Source organism: Rhinolophus ferrumequinum, chromosome 26 (assembly GCF_004115265.2).
Source record: "Rhinolophus ferrumequinum isolate MPI-CBG mRhiFer1 chromosome 26, mRhiFer1_v1.p, whole genome shotgun sequence".
Lineage (NCBI taxonomy): Eukaryota > Metazoa > Chordata > Mammalia > Chiroptera > Rhinolophidae > Rhinolophus > Rhinolophus ferrumequinum.
Window position 1 is genome coordinate 18,398,659 of NC_046309.1, and position 26,221 is coordinate 18,424,879.

Here is a 26,221-nt window from a genome sequence, read left to right on the forward strand (position 1 = left end):
CCTGTGCTCTTCTTTCTACTTATTCACCCTAAAGATTGCAGTGGTTTTATGAGGTCTGACAATCAAGTTCGTGAACTTGTTACAATGATGTTGCTAACCTTTTTTGATATCAGAGGGATTATTCATTATGAATTTGCACCAACAGGACAAACAGTTAACCAAGTTTCCTATTTGGAAGTGCTGAAAAGACTGTGTGAAAAAGTTAAATGACCTGAGCTTTTCAGTAATAATTCATGGCTCTTGCATCACGACAATGCACCAGCTCACATGGCCCTGTCTGTGAGGGAGTTTTTAGCCAGTAAACAAATAACTGTATTGGAACACCCTCCCTACTCACTTGATCTGGCCCCCAGTGACTTCTTTCTTTACCTGAACATAAAGGAAATATTGAAAGGAAGACATTTTGATGACATTCAGGACATCAAGGGTAATACAATGACAGCTCTGATGGCCATTCCAGAAAAAGAGTTCCAAAATTGCTTTGAAGGATGGACTAGGCGCTGGCACTGGTGCACAGCTTCCCAAGGGGAGTACTTTGAAGGCGACCATTGTGATATTCAGCAATGAGGTATGTAGCACTTTCTCTAGGATGAGTTCGCGAACATAATTGTCCGACCTCGTATTTGGTTTCAGGACAGTTTGCTTCCCAGAGTCTTCTGAAGGTGCTTTTTGCAACTAAAGGTTGTGCCATCCTGGGAAGATTTACAATCTGCCGGCGGCCCCCTGGCTCCCACCCAGTAGTTATTAAACTTTAGTGTATGTCAAAATCACCCAGAGGGCTTGTTAAAACCCAGCTTGCTGAGCCCACCTTCTGAGTTTCTGGGTTGGGGTCTGAGTCTTTGCATTTCCAGCAGTTCCCAGAGGCTGCTGTTATTCAGAAGACACTTTGAGAACCACTGCTCCCTACACATCACTTGCTGGCTGACTTAGCAAGTCAAAGGACACAAAACAAAAATGAGATTGAACAAGGTTCTGTCTGGCAGCAGCCTTTTTTCTTTTGACTCAGGCCTGGTTGGATTTCTGTTTGTATTGGTCATAATCACAGCAGCTGCTGTATGGATCTATTTTTAATTGTGTGCTCTTTTGGAAGTTGTGTTTCTTATTAAATAATGCATAGCTCAGGAGTAATGGTCAGTGCAATGGTTACTTGAACACAGTTTCTAAAGCAGAGTCGCTCAGATGACCACTTTTACTCATTTTCACTACCTGTGGCGGTATAGCAGACTGATTTAAGAAACTTAGACTGTAAGATACACATTAACTGGGAATTGAGAACAGTAAGAGACGAAAGAGGCTATGATTTGTCTCAGCTACCAGCAATTTGTCTTCAGAAACCATGACAGCTACCTCCTGATTTCCATTATGCAATGGGATTGCAAATAACATTCCACAGCAGTCTTAATCAATAGAGGGTCACAAGAGTCCCTTCTCTCCCCGCAGGGGGGAAAGAGCGCCCATTTACCCATTTAATTGACAGAACACACTCTCTGGCAGAAGAGAGACATCTCTTTTAGCTGTAGTGAGGGATTTTCCCTATCTTCAGGCACTCTTAATATCATAAAAGTATACATGTCATCTCTGTGTTTTAGATACGGAATGAGCACCAGCCTGGTGGGGTGGCAAGGGGTCCAGGTATAGCTTTGTCCAAGGCCACCTTTATCTGTTTCCAGAAGGCGGCCAATCTCTGCTGCTTACCCTTTAGGTCCACCAAGCTAATACAGTGTGTTCTCACTGTTGGCCATTAGTCTCTTTCCCAGACAATCCCAGCTCCCTCTGTACTTGGGGAGGCTGGGTTCCCTGGCATAATTTTGCCCCAGATCTATTGGCTAGCCCCAGCTTTGGAAGAGTCACAGGTCTGTCTCTGGGTCCCCGCAGTGCTACACTGGTCCCCCTTAGGATATGAGGATAGCGACGTATTCTTGCTCCAGCATCTCACCCTTGCTTCCTTTCACATGGATGAGTTGTGAACTCTAGCTTTGCTTAGTGCACGTGCTATTTCGTACACTTTAAGTGTACATTGTGACAATTTCCTATATTAGAGTTGTCAAAGTGATTTATTGTCTCAGCTCTGAGAATGCTTGCATTTGTATTGTTTATAGAACAAATGGCGTATCATACTTATGCAGATTGGTTGTATAGATACTTGTGGCCTATAGATATTTATCATCAGGCGCTGTCTACTCAAATTATAGGTTATTATATTGTACTTATCCAGTGGTGCTGATACTCTTTTGAGTAAAACAGATTAATATGAATTCTATGAAATAGGTCAGGCTCTGTAGTCAGATTTGCTTTCAAATTCTTATGCAACGCTTATTAGCTGTATTACCTTAATCAAGCTAGTTAATCTCTCTAAATCTTAGCTTTCTTATCTGTAAAGAGTAGATAATAATAGTACTTCCTTCATAAGGTTTAAAGTAAAGACAAATAAGATAAAGAGTGTAGAATCCTACGCAGGATTCTACCCGTACGGTTAGCGCCATAAATGATGGCTCTGATGATGACAACGAGGGAGATGATACACGTCTACCATCAATAGGATATTCATTTCAAGTTATGCTTCTCCTCACATTTCTCAGCCATTCATACCGACTCGCCTTAGTTTGTGAACAGTGGCAGGTTAACATTAAAGGTGTGGTCGTGGACCAAGAAACAGCACAATTGACAGGTCCGGATAGGCTCTGGCATGGAGCAAGGGTGTCTTGTTTGCCTGAAGGCCGAACAGGAGACTGGATCTCACCAGTCCTATGCTCCCGCCAACTGAGCTAAGGGTCAGGTTTGGAAGTCTTCCAAACCCAGGTGGGAGGTGGGCGGAGTCTGTTTTATTTAATGAACAGAAACCAAAGGGGGAGATTGGATGACCCAAAGATAAGCTGTGCTGCATTCTAATATTGTTCCAGTACCCAAACAAAAGTGCCACTCAGATTCAGTTTTGAAAAAAAAAAAAAAATTCTGGCTCTTTTGGAGTCTCTCCTGGTACCCCCAATTTGATGGCGTAAGAGGTAGAACTGTGGTTGAGGATAAGCGTCTAACTAACCCCACGTGTAGATGGCAGCCTGTCAGTCTGTCTTTTGGGTTGGAATTCCCCCTGCAACTTTTATTTTATTTTATTTTTTTTGCCGTGTTTGGTACAAGGACCCAACATAGACAGAAACACAGGCCCACTCTGGACAAAGAATACTACCCTTTCATTGCAGGAATAATTTTTCTTTCTCCCAGTGATGGACTGTATAACACATATCTATTACTTTCTGATACAGATGTCAGAAATGTAAACAACAAAAGAATTTAGAGGTGCTTTCTTTAGAAGTCACATTCACTTTTGGACAACCAGAAAAACAGTGGAACTAAATGTATTCAAGTTTGACTCACACCATGACCTAGCTTGCTCCACCTGTTTATAATGTGAATCATTCAGGTCAACACATATCAATTATGCCCTGGTAAATTTCCATGTTAATCAAACATGGATAATGTGCTCAAATGTAAAAGGACTTCACAGAGAAAGAGAAATGATCTTTTCATAATGTGGAATTCTATGGTTTCATTAGGAAGCACAGAATCCTATCGGAGTGTTGTGAGATACTGTTGAATAGTTTTTGGTATAGTTCTTTAAACTTAGTAAATGGTAAATCTGTATTTTTTCCCCCACTAAGAGAAGCAGAATAAGATGAAGAAATGCCAGCATATTATCCAATTATTTACCTTCTTTACTTAACAGGTGAAACAGGTAATAATCAATCCCCCAGCAGGTATTTATTCAGCACCTGTAAGTGTATGCATCGTGTTTGGCACTCTAGGGGATAACTATGAAAGAAGTAGAAGATTCTAAGCTTTCACGTTGCTTAGAACCTAGCTGGGGAGAAGCCACTAACACATATAAAACAACAATGAATAAAATAAAACGATGTAATAAAGACTGTAGTGTGGGGCCAGGGCTGAGAAGAAAGGCCAGCTTCACCTGAGGAAGCTGCGGCTATCAGCGAAGGCTTGGTGTGGAATTGTGGGATTGACCTGGGTCTAGCGGGTTGGGTAGGAGTATAAAACCCGATTGGCCAGGCGAAGAGGGCTCTTCTCGGCACGGGGGAATCCCTGAACCTGTGACCTGAGGCCTGGTCCCGTTCAGCTATGTGAAAATGGAAGTAAGTGAAAACTTCATTCCTTCCTCATAGCCTCTCTCTCTCCCATGACAAAACTTCAAAGGGTTATTTTAAGAGTCTCCTAGGAGGATTCAAAATGAGGAAGGTTGGAGGGCTCTGTCCCCAGCTCCCATTGAACACAAAACTTGAGGCCTCAGTTCAAGTCCACGTAGTGGGTAAGAACGTCCAGAGGGCAGAATGCTATACTTTCTTAATCTGGGGTGGGAATAGATAAAGGAGGTGAATTACTGTGGGATTCAAGGAAGGAGCTGGAGGACCCAGCAGAAGCCCTACCCTCACTCCCTATTCTTTCACTTTGCAAATCCAGGTAGCTTAAGATCAAAGAAAAAAAATGTTCATTTGCCACATGCATATCTTGACTGTTTATACTGTTCTCATTAAGCATGGATACACAATTAATTGCTGAGAGAGAAATTAAATGCATTCTCAGTGAATCGATTTTACTTGCCTCATTCCAATAAGGAAAGCCACTGTCCTTGGCAGGGCTCACAGTTTGTTCTTTCTGTCTTCTTGACTCTCGGAAAACTGGGAGTAAGCATATATGTACTTTCCCTGTTTCACAGAGTGGCCACAGATGTCGGGAAGGCAAAAATTTGGAGATTTTTACAATATTCTAAGCGTAAAGTGTTTTGAGTGATTTGGAAATAGGTTCTGTATTGAAAATGGCATAAGTGATTATTTTTCTTCTTAATGCTGTGGTTCTTTTAACTTGTAATGTCTACTCTTGTAACCCCAGCAATTTAAATGGGAGCGCGATATGTTTTGTTGTCTTTCAAACCACTGGGATGAAATTTTAAATCCTTGGATTTTTTTTTTTCCTTCTGCCCGAGTAAAGAAGATACTAGAAATTCCATTTTTTCAGGTTGGCTTCCTTTATTTCATCTGTTTTCATGCAGCTAAAACACCTAGTGAGTTTCGCATGTGTATAAATTAATATTATAGATGACGCTTGCTGAAAATAAAATAGATTAAGTGGAGAAGATGGAGAATATTTTTCCCCCAGTTTCCTTCTCTCACGACAGTGGAACAACCCAGCACCACTCCTTAACTGAATGTCCCATCTGTCACTTCTGTGCCGATTTGAGCCAACACTGTCCTGAGAATGGTGTGGGGCCAGGGCTCTGTATGTAAAGCAAGATAGGTTTCAGCACCTGTTGGGAGAACTGGGATTTAAAGCCTCGGACTTATATTTACCCTGAAGTATTTCTGTGAATTAGGAGGAACTCAAATAAAACCCTGTATTTTTGGATTGTAATTACAGGTAAATTTCAGCCTCTATTGATCAGTATTAGGTGTAGCGTGTGATTAAAAAAAAATTAGGTATTAAATCAGTGATCTAAAATACTGTAGTGGTCCAAGGTGGATGAATAAATATAATTTGAACACCTTGTTTTAAAAATTTCATGATGTTTAAACCAATAGTATTAATATTTCATTCTAGTGACGTGGTACAAGTTTAGGATTTGAGGTAAAATAAATGTAACTCCTATACATAATGCTGTTCACATCTACGTGATGAGAATTACTTTTAAATAATCTATGTCTAGTTTGAAAATAGTTCTTATGAGGAAAAGTATGCAGTTTTGCATTGTAATTTTTTTTATATATATAACTCAAATTCAGTAGCAGAGTTCCAGTGCTTTTAAATATCATACACACTAATGGACATTAAAAAATGTTTTGGGAAGCTTGTCACAACACAGTGACTTCTTAAAAAAGTTGTTTTTCCTCTTTCCCCCAATACTTGCCATTATGGAAACTTAGAGATGGAAAGGATTTTTGAGATCTTCTGTGATAACCTTTTACCCAAAGCAGAATCTAATGTACTAAGACCTTTGGTATGTAGGGATTCAGTGCCGCTGTTTGTTCCTTTTAGCTGCGTTAAACCTGTCTCCACCCAATCCCCGTCTAGAGTACAGCGTTCTTCAAGGCAAGAAACATGTCTTACTCATCTTTGTGTCCCTGAGAGTACCTGGCATGGTCCTTGGCACATAGTAGGTGCCAAATGAATACATCCAGAATCCATTCATTTAAACACTGTCAGTGTGGGATGCTAATAATCTCACAAACTGGTCCACTCCATTTTATAATGGCATTCAGTTTTTTTTCTCTATTCGGACCTGAAATCTTCCTCCTCCTTGAATAGTTTTAGGAGGGCCGGCCCGGTGGCTCAGGTGGTTGGAGCACTGTGCTCCTAATGCTGAGGTCTCCGTGGGCTGCTGTGTGCTGCCATGAGCTACCATGTGCTGCCAGGAGTGGCCGGTGGCCAGTGTGAATGGCCGGCAGTGAGTGTGAGTGGCCGGCAGCCATTGTGAGTGTCCGGCAGCTGACAACTCTGGTGACAGAGTGTCTCATCGGGGGGGAGCGCAAGGTTCATAATACCACCAGCATGGGCCAGGGAGCTGTGTCCTACACAACTAGACTGAGAAACAATGGCTTGAACCAGAGTGTTGGGGGAGGCGGAAGAAGGGGAGGGAAGATTACAGCATCTTAGATGCAGCAGTGGTGTCTAATAAAAAAAGAAAGTTTTAGGAATGGCTTTAATTCCAAAAACGATGGGGAAGCCCACCCAGCCAGTTGAACCAGAGGAAGCAATCCTGGTGCTCAAAGGGGAGCAGACGTCATGGTCAATCACCTCTACCCATTGGCCTTGCCTGTGTCTTCTGGTGCATTTCTTTCTCATGAGACTGTCCTTTAAATGTTTGAAGAGCCCAGTTGTTCCCGAGTCTTGAGTTCTCCAGGCTAAAAGTTCTATTGGATTACCTGCGCCTAATGGTAACAGTACAAAAGCTAATGTTTACTGACACAAGTCCATCAGATAGGTATGGTTTTTAGATAAGGAAATGAGGCTGATTTACGGTGTCTTAAACGACTGACTTAGTAAGTGGCCAGGCATATTCAAACCTTGGTCTGATAGATGCAAAAGCCCCTGCTTTCCACCCGTGCTTTGGACATCCTTTCATACAGTATGATTTCAAATCCTTTCTGTTATGGTTTCCTTCTCCTGAACACACTCCCGCTGTTAAAGTCTGTTCTAAGTAAACCAAATTTTCCTTGCCATTCTGAAAGATTACCTTTGAGCAGGAAAGTTAACGTACAGAACTTCACTCTGTAAGCTTCGTACTCTCATTGTGGAAGCGGCCACAATGGCGGATGGACTGGCCAGCACATCCTTGATACAAGGATCAAATCAGGCGGCTCCTGACCGCATGTCCTTCTCTGGAGTGGCCACATGGCTTCCTGGGAAATGTTGGGAAACATGTACTCCTTTAGAATCGTTGATGGGAGCTTTCTATAATATTATTCCAGCTGTTTTTTGAGGAGGATACTGGATGGGAAGAATTTATATTATTACAGATGGCTGGAGCAGCTTAAGTCTCAGGAATTTTTCCATGGAAGGGCTAATGTATCCAAAATTATTCTTTGAAGTGGATGGCAGGATGTGGTGAAACTCCTTAGGTTTCATGAAAACACTGAGACTATCAAAATAAATACATGTAGTTTGCACCTACTCCTTTCCCAAACGAAAATATGATGCATGACAGCATTTCCTCAACACGTGGGATCAAGTTCTAGATCAAGTGGAGTTATGATAAAATGAGCATATTTATAATAAGGGTTATAATTATTATAAATTATATAATTTATAATAAGGGTTTTTCTTTTTTTAAAAAATTGAAGTATAGTTGACATAGAATGTTATATTAGTTTCAGGTGTACAACATAGTGATTCAACATTTATATACCTTTTGAAATGAACGCCACGAAAGTTTAGTAACCATCTGTCCCCACACAAAGTTATTGCACTATGTTCCCTGTGCTGTACATTACATCCTCGTGACTTATTTAATGTATAACTGGAAGTTTGTACCTCTTAATCCCCTTCACTATTTTGCCAATCCTCCCATCTCACTCTCCTCTGACAACCATCGGTTTGTTCTTGATGTCTCTGTTTTGTTTGTTCATTTGTTTTGTTTTTTTTAGATTCCACATATAAGTGAAATTGTATGGTATTTGTTTTTCTTTGCCTTATTTCACTTAGCATAATACCCTGTAGGTCCATCCAAGTTGTTGCAAATGGCAAGATTTCATTCCTTTTTTTATGGCTGAGTAATATTCCATTGAGAGAGAGAGAGAGAGAGAGAGAGAGAGAGAGAGAGAGAGAGAGAGAGAGAGGAGAGAGAGACAGAGAATTTATACCACATATTCTTTATTCGTTCATCTATTGATGGACACTTAGGTTGTTTCCACATCTTGGCTATTGTAAATAGTGTTGTAATGAACATAGGGATGCATATGTTTTTTTGTATTAGTGTTTTTGATTTCTTTGAATAAATACCCAGAAGTGGAATTGCTGGGTCATAAGGTAGTTCTATTTTTAATATTTTGAGGAACCTCCATACTGTTTTCCATAGTGGCTGCACCAGTTTGCAATCCCACCAGCAGGGCATGAGGGTTCCCTTTTTTCCTAATCCTGGTCAACACTTGTTGTTTATTATCTTTTTGATAATAACCAATCTGACAGGTGTGAGGTAATAATCTCATTGTGGCTTTGATTTGCATTTCCCTGATGATTAGTGATGTTGAGCATCTTTTCATGTTTCTGTTAACCATCTGTTTGTCTTCTTTGGAGAAATGTCTATTCAGATTCTCTGCCCATTTTTTAATTGGATTGTTCATTTTTTTGATATTGAGTTATATGAGTTCTTTATATATTTTGTATATTAACCCCTATTGCATATATCCTTTGTAAATATCTTCTCCCATTCATTAGGTTGCCTTTTCATTTGTTGATGGCTTCCTTTGCTGTACAAAAGCTTTTTAGTCTGATGTAGTCCCATTTGTTTATTTTTGCTTTTGTTGCCCTTGCCTGAGGAGACTGAGTAAAAAAAAAAAATATATTGCTAAGCCTGAGGAAAAAGAGTTTACTGTCTATATTTTCTTTTAGAAATTTTATGATTTTAGGCCTTACGTTTAAGTCTTTAATCCATCTTGAGTTTATTTATGTAGATGGTGAAAGAAAGTGGTCCAGTTTCGTTTTCTTTCATGGAGCTGTCCAGTTTTCCCAACACCATTTATTGAAAACACTGTCTTTTCCCCATTGTATATTCTTGCCTCCTTTGTTAGAAATTAATTGACCATATAAGCTCTCTATTCTGTTCCATTGATCTATGTGTCTCTTTTTGTGCCAGTACCATACTGTTTTGATTCCTGTAGCCTTATAGTATGTAGTTTGAAGTCAGGAAGCATGATACATCCAGTCTTGTTTTTCTTTTTGAAATTGCTTTGGCTGTTTAGGATCTTTTGTGGCTCCATACAAATTTTAGAATTATTTGTTCTAATTCTGTGAAAAATGCCATTAGGATTTTGGTAGGGATTTCACTGAATGTGTAGATTACTTTGGGTAGTATGGACATTTAAACAATAGTCTTCCAACATGAGCATGGTACATCTTTCCATTTATTCGTGTCATCTTCAAATTTCTTTTCATTTGTGTCATAGTTTTCGGAGTACAGGTCTTTTGACTGCTTGGTTAAATTTATTCCTAGGTGTGTTATTCTTTTTGTAGCAATTGTAAATGGGATTGTTTTCTTAATTTCTCTTTCTGATAGTTTGTTATTAGTGCATAGAAATGCAACAGATTTCTGTATATTAATTTTGTATCCTGCAGCTTTAATGAATTTGTTTATTAGTTCTAATAGTTTTTTGGTGGAGTCTTTAGGGCTTTCTGTTTATAGTATCATGTCATCTGCAAGTAGTGAGAGTTTTACTTCTTCCTGTTCAATTTGAATGCCTTTTATTTCTTTTTCTTGCCTGATTTCTGTGCCTAGGACTTCCAATACTAACTATGGCTAGGACTTCCAATACTCTGTTGAATAAGAGTGGTGAGAATGAAAATCCTTGTCTTGTTCCTGATCTTAGAGGAAAAGTTTTCAGCTTTTTACTGTTGAGTATGATGTTAGCTGTGGGTTCATCGTATATGGCCTTTATTACATGGAGGTATTCTCCCTCTATACTTGTTTTGTTGAGAGTTTTTATCATAAGTGGATGTTGAATTTTGTCAGATGCTTTTTCTGCATCTATTGAGATGGTCGTATGATTTTTATTCTTGGGTTTGTTAATGTGGTATAGCATATTGATTAATTTGCAGATATTGAACCATCCTTTTGCCCCTGGAATAAATCCCACTGATTGTGGTGTATGATCCTTATAACATATTGTTGAATTTGGTTTGCTAATTTTTTTTTTTTTTAAGATTTTTGTGTCTGTATTTATCAGAGATATTGGCCAGTAATTTTCTTTCTTTTGTAGTGTCTTTGTCTGGTTTTGGTATCAGGGCCTTGTAGAATAAGCTTTGAGGCTTTCCCTCCTCTTCAATTTTTTTTTGGCATAGTTTGAGAGGATAGGTGTTAACTCCTCTTTAAATGTTTGGTAGAATTTATTTACCTGTGAAGCCATATGGTACTGTACTTTTGTTTGTTGGGAATTTTTTGATTACTGATTCAATTTCATTACTAGTTATTCGTCTGTTCTGATTTTCTGTTTCTTCCTAATTCAGTGTTGGAAGATTGCATGTTTCTAGGAATTTATCCATTTCTCTTAGGTTGTCCAATTTATTGGCTTGTACTTGTTCATAGTAATTGCTTATGATTCTTTGTATTTCTGTGGTGTTGGCCTTACCTTCTCCTCTTTCATTTCTGATTGTATTTATTTGAGTTCTTTCTCTCTTTTCTTGATGAGTCTGGCTAAAGGTTTATCAATTTTGTTTATCTTTTCAAAGAACCAGGTCTTAATTTCATTGATCTTTTCTGTTTTTTTTTTTTTTAAGTCTTTAATTCATTTATTTCTGCTCTGATCTTCATTACTTCCTTTCTTAGACTAACTTTGGGCTTTGTTTGTTCTTATTTTTCTAATTCCTTTAGGTGTAAAGTTAGATTGTTTATTTGAGCTTTCTCTTGTTTCTTGAGGTAGGCCTGTATTGCTATAAACTTCCCTCTTATAAGTGCTTTTGCTGTGTCCCATAGATTTTTGGAATGTTGTGTTTTCATTTTCATTTGTCTCAAGGTATTTTTTTATTTCTTGTTTGATTTCTCTGTTGACCCCTTGGTTGTTTAGCAGCATGTTGTTTGGCCTTCACGTGTTTGCATTTTTTCTCATTTTCTTAAAATTGATTTCTAGTTTCATACCATGTGGTTGGAAAAGATGTTTGATATGATCTCAATCTTCTTAAATATCTTGAGGCTTGTTTTGTGGCCTAATGTGATTGTACCCTGGAAAACGTTCCATTTGCACTTGAAAAATAAGTGTATTCTGCTTTTTTTGGATAGAATGTTCTGTACTCTGTCATGTGCCACATACCGAAGTGTTGTAAGCCATAGACCAGGTATAAGATGGTGGTCCCATAAAATTAAAATGGAGCTGAAAAATTCCCATCACACAGTAATTTTGTAGCCTTTGTAATGTTGTAGTGTAACACGTTAGTCTTGTGTTTGCGGTGATGCTGATGTAAACGACTGACTGCTCTGTCCGTCATATAAAAGTCTAGCACATACAATTATGTACAGTACATAATACTTGATAACGATAATGAGTATGGTGCTGGTTTATGTATTTACTATACTATGCCTTTTCGCATTATTTTAGAGTGTATTCTTTCTGCTTAATTACAAAAGTGTGCAGGAAAGCAACAGGTTGTGTTACGCCGGCAGTAGCTTTGTACCTCTTGTGTTTACAGCGTCTCTTGACGGCGTCATTTTCTCTTGTGCTAGATTTAACCTTGTTTTGTTTCGTTCATCACAGCCCCTAAGCATACAAAATCCACTGCTGATGTCTCCAGTAAGAGGCCATGTTGAGTGATTGACCTAGAAATGGAATTAAAAATGATTAAGGACTACAAATGTGGAAAATTAGTGATGTTATTGCTTGCCAGTCAGGCGTGTCCCATTCCACCAGAGCCATGATCTTGAAGAACAAGAACAAAGCGACAAGCACTGTTAAAAGGTCTCTTCATTGCAGGCAATGAGACTAACAAAATTCGACAAGGGCCTCTATCAGACATGGAGAAACTTCTAATGACCTGGATGGATGACCAGACACAGGAGTGTATTCCTGTCAGCACCATGGTGATTGTGGCCAGAGCAAAAAGTTGGGTTTTTTGCCCATTCTTCCTTTGTGAGCCTGCTTTATTGTTCTACCCTAAGGCTTCTTCAACCTAAGCTAGAATGTATTTTGGTATATATTTTAAAAACACTTCTGATCTTTTGAGAGTGCCTCTAGGTTTTCCTATTAGATAAACAGCTTTTTGTACCTTTTGTTTCCATGGTAATGGATTCCAGGACTACTGTAGAAAACCACTAGCTTTTTGTGCCGGTGGAAAGTTGGAGCAGGATGCACTAACACGATAAACATCCTACCTGTAAGAGGAGAGCAAGCCCGATGGAAATACTCTAGAACCATGGCCATGAGATGATGTGAGCATTTTTTATTTTTACTGCAATCAGCAGAATTTGGAAAGTGAGCCCCACATTGCAGGCAAATGGCGTGGGAGTATTAGCATGAAATTTAGTGTTCACTAATCAGCTCAAGGTAGAAAGAACCAAAGTAACTTGAGGCATTAATTGCAAATTTAACAGTACATAAGAAGCCATGGAACCTTGTTGAGGAATTTTCAGCAAACTTCTCAAATTTTTACAAGTGCCAGGTCTGCTCTTGAGAAGATGGAGGAAGCTGGAAGTGGAGGAGGGCCTTTCTTGAGATGTTTGCCTTTTGGTGAAAGGAAGATTCTTTCCAAAAACTCGAGGGAATCTACCTGGTATGTCTGCAAATATACCTTTTAGGAATCTAGGCTACAGAGCCGAAATCAATAGAAAAATCTATTAGAGTTGGCCAAAGACAGGGTAAATATAAAAAGCAGAGATTTTCTGGGGAATATAGAACTACTTTTATCAAAAGCCTTAGGTTTCTGAGTATGTGGAAGGAGAAGAAGTAATCTGATTTTTTTGGGTTAACCCTGACTCTGCTCCTAGAGCTCTGCTCTTTGTTAGCTCATAAGGGAGCAGAGCAAGAGGGAAGAGAAAAGGCAGAAGGAAGGAAAGACAACGAGAAAGTGGAGAGGAAGTTTGGAGGTGTGTGCCTAGTTGATTATGCTTGTTTGAAAGGAGAGAATGAATCAAATTCCTCTTTTTTTCTAATGTGAATTTTAATATTTAAAATTACCAATGCCATTTTTGAAGATATTAAGATGCTTTTATGTTGAACTGATTAAAATTACATTTGGAATAATGAATGACATGCAATGTATAAATACCCTCCCTAGACACCTTTTTGCTTTTTTTTTTTTAAACATAACAATTATATAAACAACTGTAATGGAAAGTTTTCAGAAGCATTTTTCTAAGAGACAGGTTTGGGGGGCCAGAAACACAGGGCCAGCAGGTTGTATGCAATGGTTTGTTATGAGACTGGGGGCTCCCCACATTCCTGGAAGGATTTAGGACTCCTGCCTCTAATAAAATTACAGGGACTTGGAGCTACTCTGGAACTCATTATCCATTTTTTCCTTAATCTTTCTAAGACTGAAGATGCCTGTTGAAGTAGTCTTTGTATCTGGTAGGAATTGTTTACCAAGGCTGACTGATTTTGAACCCAGCTCATTTCTTTAGCATTTGGGACACGGCTCCAAATGATGACACTTGCTGCTTCCCCTCGCTTAAGGTGCGTCAGACCTTCATCACAGCCATCTTCGTTCTATTTTCCCAGCAGTATAGACTGCACTGAGGGTGGAGCTTTGGGCTTTTGTAATTGGAACATAATTGTACCATCCTCCCCCTTGGAGGGAGCCTCCACCAAGCTGAAGGTTAGCTGAGACCCAAGCCTTGACAAGGAGCCCCTTTTGGTGCTGGCAGGTCAGCCTGCTAGTTTTGGAAAGAGCCTTCCATGAGTAGTAGTATAAACATTCACCAACCCATGGTAACACCCCAGGCAAAGCTCTGTGGACTTGCCTGGAGGGCTCCTCCCACTGTCCCCGCCCCAAATGCATACCTGAGAAGCAGAGGGACAGTGCTCCCTTGTGAAAAGGGTCTAGTGAGCTCTGGAGTGATGCTGGCACGTGAGGCGGACATTCCTCCACTTGCCCCCTACCCTTTCAGTCTCTCCTTTGCTTTTTTGCTGCTTTCTGTGGATTGCTTGAACATTTCATAGAATAATTCCATTTTGATTTATCTATTGTGTTTTAGAGTATATCTCTTTATATAGCTTTTTTAGTGGTTGCTCTAGATACTGACTTTATCTATACATAATTAATCACAGTCTAGTGGTGTTGACATTTAACCAGTTCCATTGAAGTGTAGAAACTTAACCCCCATCACCCTCCCCTTTCAATGGCTGTTTTAAATATTTCCTCTGCATACCTTGAGAAGCACAATAGACAGTGCTGTGGTTTCTGCTTTAATCACAAACCATATTTAGAAAACTACAGAGAAGGGATAAAATCTGTTGTATTTACTTATTTTTTTGCTTTTTGTTCTTCTTTCTTGATGTTCCAAGATTCCTTCTGTTATCTTTTTCTTTCTGCTTAGAGAGTTTCCTTAAGCCATTCTTTTAAGGGAGATCTGTTAGCAATAGATTCTCTTAGTTTCCCTTCATCTGAGAATGTCATTCCTGAAGAATATTTTCTCTGGACATAAAATCCTGGGTTGACAGTTCTCTCGTTGCTTGAAAAATATTGCACCATTTCCTTCTGGCCTTCTTGATTTCTTATGAGAAATCCTCTTATTCAATCTGTTTTTCTCCTGTAGTTAATGCTACTTCATTTCTCTTGGCTACTTTCAAGATTTTGTCTTTGTCTTTAGTTCTCACAAATGTGAATATGAAATGTCTTGGTGTGAATTTCTGGGTTTATCCTGTTTGGTGGTCACTGAGATTCTTAAATCTGTCTTTTGCCAAGTGTGGGAAGTTTTCAGCTGTTACTTCTTTGAATACTTTTTTAGCTCCACCCTTTTTTCCCCTCTCCTTCTGGGAGTCAGATGACCTAAGTTTTTTTCCTTTTTTGGAAAAATTTTATGGTTTTATTAAAACACAATTTGCACACAAGCTGTCTATTCATTTTCTTCACTGTGCAGCCAGGCGTTGGGATTGGTGACTCTGATGGCCAGCTGGGCTGCTCTTTCCACAATGACTTTGTGGTTCTTTGAGGAGACGTTGTGAGCAATCTCAGCACAGTAAGATTTGTTGCACATCCACAGCACTTCAAGCTCCTTGACATCGTGGACCAGGAACTTCTGAAAGCCACTGGGCAGCATGTGCTTTGTTTTCTTTTTACTCCCATCACCAGTGTTGGGCATCAAGATCTGGCCCTTGAGTCTTCTGCGCACCTTCACTGTCAGTGCCTCTGGGTTTCTGCCAGTTACGCTTAATTTTGACGTATTTGTCTGACTGGTGCCGGATAAACTTCTAGGTCCTCTTTTTGACGATTTTGGGCTTCACAAGTGGTCTGAGAGCAGCCATGACACCGAGTAAAAGATGAATGCCACCTCCGTAGGCAGCACAGAGGAAGAGCGACTGAAGTTTTTTAAATAATCTTTTGTTGTAATTCCATAGGTCTCTGAGGCTCTGTTATTTTTGTCCTAGTCTACTTTGTATTATTTTGATTGGGTGTTTTCTATTTTTCTATCCTCAAATTCATTGATTCTGTGCTCTGTCCTCTCCATTCTGCTGTTGAACCCATCCATTGAGTTGTTGTTATTTTTTAAAAATTTTAGTTGGGGTATATTTCACTTCCAAAATTTCCACTTGGTTCTGTTTTGTATCTTCCCTTTCTTTGCTGAGAATTCCTATTTTGCCAGGTCTTTGTGGGTTTTCATTTGTTTCAAGAGTGTTTATAATTGCTCATTGAAGCTGGCGGTGAGAAGGAGGGGTGCTTTGACGCTGCTCCCATGTGTCCTCCAATAACACTCTTGGCGACTGGCACCACTGAGTGGTGCTGGTGAAGCCCTGACTTCCGCTGGACTCCTCCAACACCATCTCAGCAGGAACTGCACCCAGCAGAGATAAAAGACCAGACTTCTTTGAAACCGTCCTGGTGGGGGTATTGGGAAAGCTCATTACAGTCCAGGCTCCCCACCAGGGACTTTGCTGTTGGGATAGGGGGTGGGACGCCTGTTTTTTTCTGCAGTGTTTGACTGGAGCAGAATGGTTACCAACTAAAAGTTTCCTATCTAAAAGGAGTTAGGTTGCCCTTGTCTTGGTTCTTTGGATAGAAGGAGGAGTTTTTGTTTTCTGTCTATGCTTGCTGGCATTTCCATATTGCTGACTCCTTCAGTTTCTAGTCTGGAATGTAAGAGAAGAAACGAAAATCTAGGAACTCACCACCATGTCCTTCCTTGGGTCCTGAGGTCTTTAACTTTCTTGACTTCTCTCTACCTTTCCAAGTCTTCTTGTATCTGTTTTAGACATAGAGTGTCCATGGTTTTTAGCTACCCATAAGGGAGGATTAGGGAACAATATGTTTACTCCCTCTTCCTGTCAAAGCCCCTTTTGGTCCTTACCTTTTTCTGCACTAGACACCTTCATGTTGCTCCACTCTCTCAAGGTCAGAGAACATGAGGGGGTTTCAGGAACATCCAATGACTGGAGGAATCTTAGCTTGGCCAGGAATTGCTTCAGAGTCTAGCCAGTCCTAAGCACTGGGGCCGTGGAAGGGACAGTGAGCTGAAGTGGCCCAGTCACATGCTTTGTAGTTAGATGGACCTGGGTTCAAACACATTTTCACCAGGTGATTGTTACATAACACTGATATATCATCTAACCTCTCTGAGCCTCATCGTTCATATCTGTTATGAGAATGAGAAGGGGTAAATTTCTGATGCCTGGCACATAGGAAGTGCTGTAAAAGAATAGCTGTTATTGTTATAAAGCAGGTTATAAATTCTCCAGATATGTCATCAATAATCTGACCTTTGCAGGAAAGAAACAAACCCAGTGAGGGTGTTGTTTTATGTAAGCACATCATAGTTAAATAATAAGTCCCAGAAATGGTGTTTTCCTATCCAAATACCACATCTAGATAAGAACATCAGTCAGAACATGGAACAAGCTCTAAGGAAGCAAGATACAGTCAAGCAACGGTGGCTTGTTGTTAATATTAATGCCATGATGAGACCCTATCCTCTGCTTAAAAGACTTCATGCTACAAGAACCAAATCAAGGGACCTTGGGGGAGTTTCTGTGCTCGTGAAGGAGAACTGGAGGAATGAGTCACTGATAGTATTTTAGGCAACGTTCTCCTGCTGATAACCTCAGCTTGATCGTTCGCTGACTTCAGAATATGTTTTCAGCTCCTAACTACAAGTCAGGTGAGAGCTGCAAGGGCAGGAAGGAGGGACTCGGTGCTTTTCCCAGGAGGAAGGGTGGACATCTCAGCTCAAAGGGGCTATTCCTGGTTATCTGAGGCACTGGACTTAATGCTGATGGGCTCTGGATGAAGATAGTCCATGGGGGCCTTTCGACCATTGTGGGGGCTGAGCCAATATGCAGCTTGGGACACTCAGGGAGAAGCACAGCTTTAGGTCAGGTCCCCGAGACAGGGGATTCTTACACAAGTGATTTATTGAAGGGAGTTCTCAGGAGAAAGGCTATGGTTTCACGTAAAGTCTAGTGTCAGCCTGATCCTGGGTGATGATCTGTAGTGTCCATTGCATCAGAGCCTGTTCTGTCTTGAGTCAAGGAAGTGAGGGTTTTGTATCCTGGCATCAGTCAGTCCTTAGCTAGGGACAGCCCACCCCTAAATCAGGGATAATTCCCAGGCACCTTTGGGCAATGTGGCTCTATCCCCCAAGGGCAATTCTCTGGAGAAGGGTAGAGGTGTGAGGTTAGCAGTGGCTCTATCAGTAGCTGGAAGAAGGATCCCTGGGAATATGGGCAGGGCTCAACATGGCCTCTAGCCCTAGGCTTTGTCAGTGGCACCAGGTGAACACCATTGGCTTGGGTAACAGAAGGCCTGGCTTCTCCCTAATTTGCAATGTGACCTTGAGCAAGTCATTCAACCTCTCTGTCTTACATGGAAAAAGGATTGGCACAGATGGACTCAAGGCCTGGTTGACTCAGGTGAATTGACTGAGGACATTGGATTTAGTATGACCCACTTCCTGGTCTTTGGACCATGGGGACCTTCAAGAAGAGCAAAGGAGGCAACTGCATGGTTATTGTCACAAGGTCTGAAACGCGGGGAGGCCTCCTTGGCAGCCTGTAAGGGAGGAGCCTTCCTTACTTCAGGGCTGGGGACTAGAATTAGACCTACACAGGCCTCAGGCCAGGAACAGAGGGCTGTGTGGCTTGGTGACCAAGGGGACAGCAAGGAAGTCCGTATGAGGGGCTTAGCCTAGAAAGCAGATTCTGGGAAGGGCAAACGGTCCTTGCTCCTTGTCTGAGTGGTTGCAATGAGAATCTGGTCTAGTTCGAAATTTGCGTAAATATGTTCAGTATCTGGACTTCAGCTCCTGAATTCTGCAAACTATGTTCTTGCTTTTAATTCCATCTATCTAATAAGGGCCCGTTGGGAAACTGATTGCATTATTAGTAATATTTTGCTATATTCTTTGGCTCATTATTGCAGCTTATGCTCTGTTCAGGTGAAAAGGCAGATGTTTCTGTATTTTCATACCTGCCCATATGCAGGAACTGGGCAGCTGTAGGGAGTAGTGCGAGCAGTTGAAATTAAGAGGATGGAGTAAAAACCTCAGTCATGTCTGTCCTTGGACTCTCTCAGGATAGTGGAGCTCGTCCCTCTAAGGCAGAGAGTTTCTTTCTCTAGGATAGAAGTTTCTAATGAGAATATTTTGTTGTTGTATGACATAAGTGGTTGATATTTTGCTTAGTTAGGCCAAGCATTTACTGTCTGGAGTTGGATGTTGCTGAGAAGTTATCAGGCTTGATTAATTTATTAATAAAAAGGCGTGATTCTTAGGGGACCAGTATCTTTTCCCCATTTTTCAAAGGGCTCTGCATCTAACAAGGCTTCAGTCCCTTTCGGAGGGAGGAAGTTCTCAGCTTAGTACAGAAAAAGGAAGTCCTGCCAGAGAGCAGGCTGCCTGTTTGCGTGGGTCCTGCCATGTTCGGGGTTTGCTGAGTGGATTGACTTTTTCAAAGGAGGGGTCAGTTTGCCGCGTGGTCAGCAGTTGCGTGGTCTGCTGGGACTTGTGCACCTCAGATGTGTCCTCTGGGCGGAGCTTTTGGGGTCGCCATGGAAGTTCACAGGCACATCACTGGTTTTGAGCGAGGATAGTGTGGTGATGACGCCTTTTCTGCTGACTCCCTTTTCTCTGGGCACTTGAAATATCCGTGGTCAGAAAGAGTGGCTTATTTAAAATCCTATGCATAGCTATAAAAGAGTTTCATTTAGAAAGAAAAATTGATAATTTTAAGTACCTTCATCGTAGATTTTGTAAAAACATGGTGTACGGAATAATTTTTGCCCTGGAAGACTAAAGTCTTCACTGCATTCTATATTTCAGTCTCGCAGTAGCTGCCATTCTAAGGATGAAGGTTTCTTCTTTGGCTGAGATGTCACCCGGACAGATATCACCATTTGCTACTAATGATGATTGATGGTAGTCCAAAAAAGTCGCTCTATGTCAAGAGGGCACTTGGAAGGCAGGTTATAAAGAGCAGTTCTCACCGTCTGAAAGTGTTTGTTATCACTCATGCTTTGATGCAGCAACACACTGCAGTTCGTAGCATAATGAGAGCCAGGTTTCAGAAGCTACCGCTGCAACCAACTCTTACTTGCCCAACTATAAAGACAAACTATTTTGAGGATTAAAGGATGGAATCCCTTTGTGCTTTGTTGAAGCAGAACTGAAAGGTTCATAATGACAGACAGAACCATTAGGAGGCATGAAAGAAAAACAAGCAGCAAGGCTGAAAGTGTTCTGTGCTAGAAAGGCGTTGACGCCCTTTGAACATTTAAGTTCAAATAATGTGCGGTCCTTTATCTCCGAAGATCACACTACTGACCCACTGTCAGTGAGGCATGTGCTTTGGGTTGTTTTCCAGCAGAACAGATAGCTTTTTTTTTTTCAGATCTGTCTTCTCAGGCTTGCCAGAGATGTCCTCTGGGACCAGTGACAAGCCCTCAGGAGCCGAAAGGCTGGATTGTAAGAAAGGGGAGGCTGGATTCGAATGACTAATGCCTGAGTGTTTGTAAGGTGCCAGATTCCCTTCTAAACACTTTCTGTGAATCACCTCAATTATTTTTCACAACCAACCACCCAATGAATTAGGAATGCTGATTACTCCCATGTTATCAAAAGAACTTACCCAAGGTCACACAACTAGTAAATGGTGCAGCTGGGATTTGAACTCATGGAGGGTGATGCCAGGGTGGCAACTCTTAGGCACCAGGTCCAGCTACCATCTAGTTAGCGGTTGAGAACATGGACTCTGGAGTCAGAGAAGCGTGGACTCAAATCCTGACGCCCCCAACTGACTGCTATGTGAGCTTGGGTGAGTTATGTAACAGTGTTGGGCAAGAAAGGAAGTCAATCAGAGAAGCCTGATACAGATCATGGTATATAGAAGCCCCCAAGAAATACTAGTCACTATGACTGTTAGTGTTTTGTTTTTGTCACAGAACAGAGTGAAGCTAAGAGACTGTGGTTCTCTACTTGATGATGCATAAGAAAGAATTATCTGGGCATTCTTAACAGTGAAGATTTCTGGGCCCCACCAATAGGGGGAATCTAATCCAGTTGGGCCTGGGGTATGGTGGCTGGTTGGACCAGGGACCTGAGTGTTTAACAAGGACTTTATGTGCTATGGAAAGGGTGGTCTGCAGATCCCATGCTGAGGTGCTCTGTGGCGTGGGAATCCCAGGTCTGCGTCAGCCTCCCTGCCCTGTGCCCATGCTGGTGGGGCTGACTGGCCTCTGGCACTGTGCGCAAAGCTTTAGATTGTACCAAAATCCAGTTGCATTTCATAACTAATGTATGCAGTGAGCCATAATCAAGCAGTGGCATGGAACACATGCTCTGTAGACTCTTTGACTCTTTCTTAATCATTAAAAAACAAAAAAAGTAAACCGGCAAAAAATAAAAAATAAAAAAAAGTAACCATCAAAAGTCATTGATGTTTCATGCTTCAGTATTGGCCATTTTAGGATGTGTGCTGGAGCAAACATAGGAGTAACTGACATTCTTTTAGGGCTGGAAGGGATGTTAGGATCGTTGAGTCACGTCCTGGTTCTATAGGTGCTGAAAATGAGAACTGGAGGGGTGAAAGAACGTGCTTAAAAAGCACACCGTTAGTTGGCTGCAAAGTCCACAACGCGGCTTTGATGTTAGATACCCTGGTGACCTCCAGACGAAGGGCAGTACTTGAACCCTTTGGGAAGTTCTATAGTCTGAATTTAGGGTGACAGCATAAAGGAAGGAGGAGTCTCTCACTTGCCGGCTGCTCATGCGGTCTTTTTCTGTCCAGATGCTTTTCTCTGCCATGTCTAGCCAGTCACTTCCTGCTCATTCTTTAGGGTCTTTTGTAAATTGCCTTTACCGTTTCTCTGTTACCCACACTTGCTCCCAACAGAGTTCATTACTCCCTCTTTAGCTACTATGGAACCTTATGGCACGTGCTGCACGTAACTGAAACTTTTTTGCTACTTACTTCCTGGGGTGCAATTAGGTGGCACAAGTGGACGCCACTCTCCTATTTTTCACATTTATAGACATCATTGACCATTTATGCATTTATTCTCATATGTTAAGGGAGCACCTACTATATAGACCAGGTTCATTTAGGGGATACAGAGAAAAGCAGAGTGTGGGCTTAATAAATGAGAAAACACATGAAAAACTAGATAATGTAAAATACTGATATGTACTATGAAGAAAAAGGAAAAAAGAGTGACGTGCTGGATACGTGATATGGTGGCAGGGCTCCTTTTGACTGGGGGTCGGCGAAGGGTCTCCTCAAAGCATTTCTAATTTGAACTGAGACCCAGCTAATGAGACATAAGATCCATATGAAGATCTGAGAGGAGAGTATTCTAGATGAAAGGAAGAGTATGTGCAAACGAGAATGAACTAGGCATCTTTGAAGAACAGAAGGAAGCCAGTGTGGAGAGAATGGAGTGAACAAGAAGAAGAGTTGTATTGGATGAAGACTGGGAAACAGGCAGGACTACAGCTCTTAGGGCCTTGGAGGAGTTTGGATTATAATTTAGTGGTTATGGGAAGCTATGAGAGGTGCTTAAGCAGGAACACGGCATGGTAAAACTCACATTTTTATCATCACTTGTATCTACCGAACATTGCCTTGTGCTCATATTCTTAACACGATATTTACCTATAGATCCGTTTGCACTTAAAGAAAAAAAAAATCTTCTGGGAATTCTTGCTAAACTCTTTGAGGGCCAAGTTCATGTTTTAATTCCTTTTACATGTCTAGCACTTTGTGCTGTTGTGCCTGGCAAAGAGTAGGTTATTTTTGTTTTTGAGTAAATAGTTTCTGAATTATTTTATCCTTTGGAATAAAGTGGTAAGGTTCTCTATGTTGGGTGACTTTTATTTTTTCACCAAGTCCATTAAATGGTAAGTGTAGCATATTGTGAAAAATTAATTGGTTGACATCCCAGATTATCTCAGTTCACTTCAAACAGTTTTTAGTTCTATAAAATTCAGGTACAGTTAAGCTGGGAGGTAGCAGAGTGGGGCCTCTTCAAAGCCCCTGAAGTTACAGCTATATTGTCTCACTAGCCTTTAAGCATCAGAGAGGGAAGGCCTGGTGGACTTTTACCTCTGGTATCATGAAAGACGGAATATTTTGAGAAACTCTTCTAATCATACACACAAAAATGCTGGATATCATGCAACAATGTGTAGCTAAGCTCATTAAAATTTAAAGTAAATCCACAGGAGCAAAAAAATATAGAGAGAACTGACATCAGGGCGGTGAGGGGGCACCTAAACTATGGCCTGACTGGGGCGGGGGGTATCTGAAGATAATGGAAACTTGGAGCCTTGGTTTTACTGCCATATAACTGGAGGTGAATGGGGGAGGGTTGTGAAATAGGAGAAAAGGTCTTGAGAACTACAAGGCGGGGAGTCAAGACTAAGAGCTCACACAAACCAGGAGTCTTAAAGATCTGTACCCTCAGTGAAAAGATGGAGAAGAAAAACCTGGCAAAGAAAGGTGCTATGAAAAGTTATTTGCTCCAGCCTTAGCTGGGATGTGGGCATGAAAAGAGTTTCTCTTGAGAATTCTGACCTTATGAGGGTTTTGGGTTTAAACTTATATTATCCACATATGCTGTCCAGGAAACCTCAAGAGAAAGAATTGGGTAAGACGATTCTAGTGTGAGAGAGACTCAGAATGTCTGGCAAAGTCAGATGAGAATTCTCTTTGGCAGAATGTACCCAGAGCCAAGGGTTTCTAGGATCCCCACAGATTGAAATTAACCACACATAAATTCACAACAAAACTTAACCAATTATACACAGTACACAGCCCATAAATCAAAACAAAGAATTGCAGAATTAGACTTCCCAAGGCCTTTACTGTAAAAGCAACCTGAATTAGAATAGAAACTGAAATGAAATTCTGGAAATAAAGAATATTATATGTGAAATTAGAAACCCTAAGAGAAAAAAAAAAAGATTTAACCACTAACTATTTTTTTGAAAATCTGATACATAAGGGTTTTGCATTTTTAATATTGTAAAAGTCTTACACAAAGAAAAGTGTAAAAATCATACGTTCATACCCTGATGAATTTTCACAAATTAAATGTGCCGTGTGACTAGTGTTCAGCTCGAGAAAAAGAACATTATCAGATCTCAGAAGTCCTTCATGTACTCTTCCAGATAATCTCCCCACTCCAAGGGTAACCACTATCCTAAATTCTAATATCATAGTTAGTTTACCTGTTTTCTTTTAAAAACATTTTGTAAATCAGTTTATATAGTATATGCATTTTTGTGTATGTCCTTTAACTCCCAATATAGGAAAATAATAAAAACATAAAATTCATTTATATTTTTCTAGATAGTTGTAGCTTGCTTCTTGCTATTGCATATAGTATTCTATTGTGTAAATATACCACAATCTATTTATCCATCCTCCTACTGATTGGCATTTGGGTAATTTCCAATTTTGGACCATTATCTATCCATTTCTGTTTGTTTATACCTAGGAGTGGACTGCATAGAGTATGCAGGTGTTTAGCATTGGTAGAAACTGTAACAGTTTCCAACCTTTTTCTCACCTAGGTGAAATCTAGGAAATTCAACAAATAAAGCCATATTCACAATGTCAAAACAAATGTACAAAACCTTGTGGAATGGATGGGTGAACAACATATTAGACCCAGCAAAAAAAGAATCAACTGATTTGGAAGACAAATATGAGAAATTACCCAGGATGCAGCACAGAAAGAGAAAAAAATTGAAAAAGAGAGAGATTAAGATACATAAAGGATAAAATTCCACTTACGTCTAGGAGATTCTTAGAATCTTCCACTTAGAAGATTCCACTTACGTCTAATTGAAAAAGGCTCAGTGGAATTGAGTCAGAGAAAAAGAGCCTAAAAGCATCTAACTTGACATCCTTCGATAGAAATATAATGTGAGTTACACACATAGAAAATTTCAATTTCTAGTGTATATGTTTTACTGAATCCTATGTGTATCCAACTATTGTAATTTCAACAGGTAATATAAAAATTATTGAGATGTTTTATATTTTTTTCATACTGAGTCTTTAAAATCTGGTGTGTAATTTTACTTATAGAACATCTCAATTTAGACTACTCACATCTCAGGGGCTCAATAGCTGCATGTAGGTAGTGACTACGCTATTAGACAGTGCAGATCTAACTACTAAGGGTGTATAGGGAAGAAAAGGCCCCTCAATGTCTGGAGAAGTGAGCCAGTTGAAGCCGAGGGCTGTGTAGTGAGGGTGGAAGGAATGTGGGTTAGTGTAACACCAGTGCTGGCATCAAGCTTTACGTTTATGCACATTTATATACCTCTGTACACTTGTTATACCCTTCAACATCCAGTAAATTGCCGAATTACAGCTGTTGAGTAGTTCAGAGCAACAGTAAAAAATAGCTTAGAACAAGAAGAGAAATCTGTCATATCTGGTGAATTTACAGAGGGGACTGGGAAACTCAGGATGTAATGATTCTCATGCAAATTTGACCAGAAGCCTAACGTGAGCATGGCTGACATTTACATCAAAGTTCACCGTGTGTATTAACAGCAGCAGGCAGGTTGGACGTGGCTTTCGTTTCTTTGGCTCTCATGATATGAAAACTTGAAAATGAACACAAGTAGGTTGTTACCATGGTTTTTATGTCTCAGTTAAAAGAGAGCACCATGTCCTCGTGTGCTCATACAACGCAAAAGCTATAGTATCAGTCTCTGAATCAAACACCTTATGAACTTGACCCAGATAATGTCAGACTTCCTGGGAAATTTTATGGTGGGTAAGATACGGGACTGTAGTCAGTTAGGTCACAGTTGCCACTGGCTTCAAAAGCAATGAAGCAAGGTGCTTGGAACCTCTGTCTAGCCTCTGCTATTTGAAAAGTAGTAATAAAGTTGAAAATGCATTTTTGTCCTTCAAAGCACCTCTAAAGTGCTGTATTTATTTGTGTAATGATAACACCTTTTATGCTGGCTCTGCCAGTTCAAAAATAGGGGTGGGACTATTATTATGCAAGGGAGACCATTATGTAAGGTTGTGATTTTTATGATGGAAAGAAGTCCTTCTTTTCCCCATAGTCTAAGTATGAGACTGACGCAGCCAAGTAAATGCTGCCATTGTGTTTGATTACGAGGCTAGTAGTGAAATGATTAGGTTAATCCAAATGTCCCAAATACTGGAGTATAGTGTTCTAGGATGTTTTACCGTACCGACTTTGAGATACTCTTTATATCAGCTTTCAGAGGTTTCTGAAACAGTCTGTCTAATGTAGAACCTATAGTAAGTTGACCTATAGTAAGTAACCTATAGTAAGTATGTGAAAGCATATCCATCAGATGTTGAGCCTTTTATGTGTGCCCGTT

General features: G+C 40.4%; 1 protein-coding gene and 1 pseudogene across 4 annotated transcripts in view; one reads left to right on the forward strand and one right to left on the reverse strand.

The window, feature by feature from the left end:
• GRM8 (glutamate metabotropic receptor 8) overlaps nt 1-26,221 on the forward strand; it is a 682,520-nt gene that overhangs the window by 18,187 nt on the left and 638,112 nt on the right. The window lies entirely within an intron of this gene.
• Nucleotides 15,257-15,710, reverse strand: LOC117018344 (60S ribosomal protein L32-like; annotated as a pseudogene).